Here is a 6737-nt window from a genome sequence, read left to right on the forward strand (position 1 = left end):
CTCATTGGCGGAGGAGTGTAGGTGGGCGGGACGCTGTGCACTGGGAGAAGCATGTTCTCATTGGCAGGGGAGTTTAGGTGGGGGGGTCGCTGGGAGACACATGTTCCCATTGGTGGAGGAGTGTAGGTGGGCTGAACGCTCGGAGCTGCCGAACATGGAACCGGGAGCGAGTGGATCCGGGGAGAGGCGGCAGATTGCGAGTTGCATCTTGAGTAAAGGCTGCAACACCGGCCGGGGGTTTGATTCCTTCCGATAGCAGAGGTGAAGAGACCCTGAGATGTTTCAGCTGCACGGAGGGCGCCCGGCCTTTCCCCACCGAGGATCGGGGCCTGTTGTCTGGAGCTGATCTACAAACCACAACCATAATCAAGAACAGATCCAATTAAACAAATAAATTTGGTCAACAAATATTTTCATGTAACACCATAGACTACCCACAGAGATAACTGAGAATATTTAATGTTTCTTTACATTTGTCAATTATTTTCTGATCCGATGCTTCCATGTCAGCTTATTATCCGTCCACATGCCTGGAAATCTTACCACTGACACCTTTTAAGGAGTTTGACCAGATCATTTCCAATCAAGTGCAGGTCTGTTCATCCTGTTTGTAAATAACATAACTTGTCTTGTAGCTAGTAAAAGTTTAAATCCCATCTAATTTGCCAACTGTTTGAGCTTATTAATTGCGAGTCCATCCTTTATACAAGGGGTGATTGATAAATTGGTGGCCTAAGGTAGAAGGAGTCAATTTTAGACAACCTAGCACATTTATTTTTCACCCTCTCCTAGTGTTGCCACCACGTCCTTGTGGACCTCCTTGGGTGATAAGCCCTTGAGACCGAGGTAGCAGATGACTGCACAAAGGCCGATGTCCATTTTCTCAGACAGTGCTTACTTGCAATTTTCAATTATCTGAAACAGAAATACCACAAAAATTATAAACTTCAAACTTTCTGCATAATCACTCAAGGAGTTGACCTGCACTTGCATGTAACGAGAACTGTATAACTCATCTCCTGCTACCTTAGGCCACGAACTTATGAATCACTGCTGTTGCGGACCACTTTCTGGAGACGCCAACTTTTACAAACAAGGCATCCGTATGCTCCACGACCGCTGGACTGTGTAAATGTAGGAGGGGACTATGTTGAAAAATAAATGTGCTAGGTTGTCTAAAATTGACTCCTTCTACCTTAGGCCACAAACTTATCAATCACCCCTTGTATAGTGAAATCCTACCTCTAATCCACAAAGCTCCATCATCTGCATACAGTGATTTACACATTCCAAAACCTATTTCAGAAAAAGTATCATTAATTATATTGTGAAGTAATAAATACTGCTTTGTTAGGATCCCAATCTCTATCTTATACCAACCTGAATATAACTTGCCCACCTGTTCCTGAGCCAAGACGTTCAATAAAAAAAACTGAGAAAAAGTTCGATAATCACCTCCTCCATCCTCATTTCCACAATTTCATAAAAAGTCTTTCCAACCATAAACACCATCTGCCTTTTAAATAGTAAAAGAACTGCTATTACAACATCTATATTTAACTGCTTTCCTAATATCATCTTCCAAACATAAAAAAGGATTCAATGTCATACTTGCCCATCCATACCTTTACAAAGCGTCCAAATAAAAACAATCAGAAAAAATGTACAATAGCCCCCTCAATTGCATTTCCGAAAATTAATCAGAAGTCCATCCTGCAAAAAATATCATTTGCCTTTTCAATATCACAAAATATTGCTATTACAACATCTTGATTTAACTGTGCTTTCCTAATATGATCTTCCAAACACAAAACTGATTCCAATGTTATTCTACCCTTCTGAATTCCCCTCTGATAAAATGTGAAATCACCTCTTTTATCGAAAATATAATTCAAACGCTCGATTACCACACATTCCAGAAGTATACATAAAAGAGACATTCATGATATTGGCCTAGAACAAGGAGGATCAGACGGGGAGCTGCAGGTTTTAGAATGGACACTACTACAACAACCATTTTCCATCAGGAAAGTGGATGGCCAAACCTCCAAATACGATTCAAAAAGTTAATATTTTCACAAAAGAAAATTACATACATACTTGTTGAATCAAGAATTTATACTACAATTTCCTCAAACATTTTATTGCCATTCACAACTCTATACCCTGCCCCTTTCCTTATAAAACTGGCAACACCACCCCTCTACCAACTAACCTGTCAAGCCTAACGACAATATAATCCTCCACAGGAATAAAAACTTAAAATGTGCAGGTTTCCTGAATGATATAACATCGGAAGAATCTGACAAATCAGAAATTAAATTCTTAAAGTATTGGCCATTATAAAACAGAGTTCTTGCATTTCATTCAATATTGTAATCTGATTATGTATCTTCACAAGTAGATTGGGATACAGATACCCTACCCAACAAAACTTCATTTAAAGCTTCCCACAAAACACCAGTTACACCAAGATACCTTTCTGCAGCTTTCACAATAATTTTAATTTCCTCAGTAGGATGAGTTGTCTGATCAGTACAATTCACCACATCGGTTATAAACACCACAAACTTAATTTTATCCAGCAGTGAAGTATCTTTGGAGACAGAACGGTGATGCCGGCATATATCCACTGACGTCACAGTCTGTTCTCTGAGTGGGGTCTCTTTATCCAGTTTACCTGCACTGCTTGCTGTACTTGTCCTTGAACTGGCCCTTCTGCTCACTGTGTTGTTCTGAACCAATTGAACTGGTCACTTCATGCCTTACTAAACCAATCCCTTCTGCCTACACAAGGAACACATCCCTCCATTCTCCTCACATTCACGTGGTATCTAATAGCCCCTTTCACATCTGCCTCCACCACCACCCGATATTCACTCCAGACACCCACCACTATGGGAATGAAAAACAAAACTTGAAACGCAAATCTCCTTTAAACATTCTGAGTCTGGTTTTTAACGTCATTGTCTTTTCTAATTGTTTTTTTCAACAGCAGCTATGCAGAGAAAAGATACAAAATTACACTAAATTTCAAAATACATAAATAGTGCAAAAAGGACCAATGAGGATGTGTTCCCCCTTTCTCCTGAAGTGCATGCCCACTGGCATTGGACATTTCCTCCTCAGAGAAAAAATCCCGGCTGTCCACTCTGTCTGTGCATCTCACATTCCTGTAAACGTCTGTCAGACCTCCCTCAGCCTCTGCCACTCTGGAGAAAATTCCCCGAGATTGTCCAGTCTCACTTTATCCAGGCAGCATCCTGTTAAGCCTCTTCCACTCACCGTCCAAAACCTCCGCATTATTCCTGTATTCGAAAGCAATTTTCCAGATGTGGTTAAACTAGAGATTTATACAACTGCAACATAACTGCCTGACAATGGAACCACTATCTGGGAGTTATAAACTCGGATTCCAAGATCCCCCTGTAAATCAACACAGTCCAATCTCGCCCCATGAATATAACAGCAAGGAGATAATCCTGAGGATTTATAAGACACGAGTCAGGCTGCGTTAGGCCCCATATCTCAGACAGTATGTGTTGTCATTGGAGAGAGTCCAGAGGAGGTTCAGAAAGATGATTTCGGGAATGAAGGGGTTAAAATATGAGGAGCACTTGGCAGCTTTCACCCTGTGTTCACTGGAACTCAGAAAAATGCGGGGCATCTCATTGAAACCTACCGAATGTTGAAAGGACTGGATAAGGTGGATGTGGAGAAGGTATTTCCTGTGGTGGGGCACAGCCACAAAGTTGAGGGGCCACCTTTTCAAACAGAGGTAAGCAACTTATTAGTTTTATTAGCCAAGGTGTATTGGATCCGTGGAATGCTCTGCCATAGACTGCGGTGGAGGCCGAGTGTGTGGGTATATTCAAGGCGGAAGTTGATCGTTTCCTGATCAGTCAGGGCATCAAAGGATATGGCAGGAGGTCAGATATCTGGAATTGAGTGCGATCTGGGATCAGCCATGATGGAAAGGTGGCTGACTCAATGGGCTGAATGGCCTAATTCTGTTCCTATGCCTTATGGATTATAAACACACGCCCACTCTATCATGATGAATCTCCTCTGCACTCTTCCAGCACAAAACATCCTTTGTACAGAATGCTAAGTGGAACTGAATGTAACTTCTCAAGAACGTTGTCAAGTCAGGCAGCATCTGTTGAGAGGAATAGAGTCAATGGTTGGGACAGAACCCCTCCTTTACGGCTCTGACACAGGCCCTTCGGCCCAACCTTTCCATGCTGTCCTCCTGTCCATTTAAACTAATCCCTCTGCCTGTCTTTGACACAGCACACAGAAATCTACAGCACATTACAGGCTCTTCAGCCCACAATGTAGTACCGACCATGTAACATACTCTAGAGACTGCCTAGGATTTCCTGATCGTATATCCCTCTATGTTTCTAAGCTCCATGAACCTATCTAAGAGTCTCTTAAAATATCCTATTGTATCCACCTCCACCATCGCTGCAGGCAGTGCATTCCATGCACCCACCACTCTCTGTGTAAGAAACTTACCCCTGACATTCCCTCAGTACTGACTTCCAAGCAGCTTAAAACTACGTCCCCTCATGTTAGTCACTTCAAGCCTGGGAAAATGCCTCTGGTTATCCACATGGTCAAAGCCTCTCATCATCTTATTACAATTACTTATGTACAGGTTAGGAGAAATATAGCTTCAACATCACCTCACAGCTCTTGAACTCAATCCCACGGTTGATGAAGGCCATCACACCAGACGTCTTCCTAACAACACTGCCAACCTCCACGGCAGCTTTTGACCTGCAGAAATGAATCTCTTCATCTGTGTTGAACTCCATCTGCCACTTCCCAGTTCTGTATCCGAGGCGAGGAAATAGATTGCTGAGCCTCTGGCTAGGATCATCATGTCCTCATTGTCCATGGGAATGGTATCGGAAGATTGTAGGGAGGCGAATGTTGTCCCCTTGTTCAAAAAGGGTAGTAGGGATAGGCCGGATAATTATAGACCATTGAGCCTTACATCTGTGGTGGGAAAGCTGTTGGAAAAGATTCACAAATATAGGGTTTATTGGCATTCAGAGAATCATGGTCTGATCAGTGACAGTCAGCATGGCTTTCTGAAGGGCAGATCGTGTCTAACAAGCCTGATGGAGTTATTTTAGGAGGTGATCAGGCATATAGATGAGGGTCGTGCAGTGGATGTGATCTGCATGGATTTTAGTAATGCATTTGATAAGGTTCCACATGGTAGGCTTATTCAGGAAGTCAGAAGGCATGGGATCCAGGGATGTTTGACCAGGTGGATTCAGAATTGGCTTGCCTGCAGAAAGCAGAGAGTTGTGGTGGAGGGAGTACATTAGGATTGTAGGGTTGTGACTAGTGGTGTCCCACAAGGATCAGTTCTGGGACCCCTACTTTTCGTGATTTTTATTAACGACCTGGATGTGGGGGTAGAAGGATGGGTTGGCAAGTTTGCAGAAGACACAAAGGTTGGTGGTGTTGTGGATAGTGCAGAGGATTGTCAAAGATTGCAGAGAGACATTGATAGGACGCAGGAGTGGGCTGAGAAGTGGCAGATAGAGTTCAACCTGGAGAAGTGTGAGGTGGTACACTTTGGAAGGACAAACTCCAAGGCAGAGTACAAAGTAAATGGCAGGATACTTGGAAGTGTGGAGGAGCAGAGGGATCTGTGGCTACATGGCCTCACAGGTAGACAGAGTAGTTAAGAAAGCTTATGGGGTGTTAGCTTTCATTAGTCGAGGGATAGAGTTTAAGAGTCGCGATGTAATGATGCAGCTCTATAAAACTCTGGTTGGGCCACACACGGAGTACTCTGTCCAGTTCTGGTCACCTCACTATAAGAAGGATGTGGAAGCACTGGAAAGGGTACAGAGGAGATTTACCAGAATGCTGCCTGGTTTAGAGAGTATGGATTATGATCAGAGATTAAGGGAGCTAGGGCTTTACTCTCTGGAGAGAAGGAGGATGAGAGGAGAAATGATAGAGGTATAGTTGATATTAAGGGGAATAGATAGAGTGGACAGCTAGCGCCTCTTCCCCAGGGCACCACTGCTCAATACAAGAGGACATGGTTTTAAGGTAAGGGGAGGGAAGTTCAAGGGGGATATTAGAGGAAGATTTTATACTCAGAGAGTGGTGGGGACAGATACATCAGTGAAGTTTAAGAGACTACTAGACAGGTATCTGGAGGAATTTAAGCTTAGGGAGGCAGAGTTTAAGGGTCGGCACAACATTGTGGGCCGAAGGGCCTGTACTGTGCTGTATTGTTCTATGTTCTATCTATTTCTCGCTGGAATCTCTCTTTTAATTTATTTTTTCATTTAAGGCACGACACAGTACAGAAAACGTAATGCATTACATTTTCCTCCATTTGCTTTTATACCTTACCCCTAAACACCACCATGTCATCAGTGGGGCCTTCTGGGAGTTGTAGTCATTGGTCCTCGCTCGCTCCCTGTCAAAGCCTGTTTCGTCAGCCACCACAGACGTCACCGAAACAGACCCACCGAGGCGCGAAGGAGAATCACACCCGTCCTTGTGGGCGCCGATGCCGGCGACACCAACAGAAGCGACTTGCTGATCTCCGCCATGGCGATGGAGCGGAAGAGGAGGGGCTGAGCATGGGCCGATTTTCCCCAGCCTATCGTAGCTCAAACTTAACAATGACCCCTGCTGTCACTGGCTGTCATTCCTGTCGCTCAAATGGGAACGCAGTTGGTGATTAGTTTATG

General features: G+C 43.7%; 1 long non-coding RNA gene across 1 annotated transcript; it reads right to left on the minus strand.

Moving 5' to 3' along the window:
• Positions 1–456: 456 nt before the first annotated feature.
• LOC140720539 (uncharacterized) lies at positions 457–6529 on the minus strand. Its single transcript, XR_012097212.1, has 3 exons — positions 6394–6529; positions 4692–5021; positions 457–915 (listed from the first exon to the last, which is right to left on the minus strand). It is a non-coding gene; the product is annotated as an uncharacterized lncRNA (long non-coding RNA).
• Positions 6530–6737: the final 208 nt, after the last annotated feature.

The sequence above is a fragment of the Hemitrygon akajei genome, unplaced genomic scaffold (assembly GCF_048418815.1).
Source record: "Hemitrygon akajei unplaced genomic scaffold, sHemAka1.3 Scf000044, whole genome shotgun sequence".
Lineage (NCBI taxonomy): Eukaryota > Metazoa > Chordata > Chondrichthyes > Myliobatiformes > Dasyatidae > Hemitrygon > Hemitrygon akajei.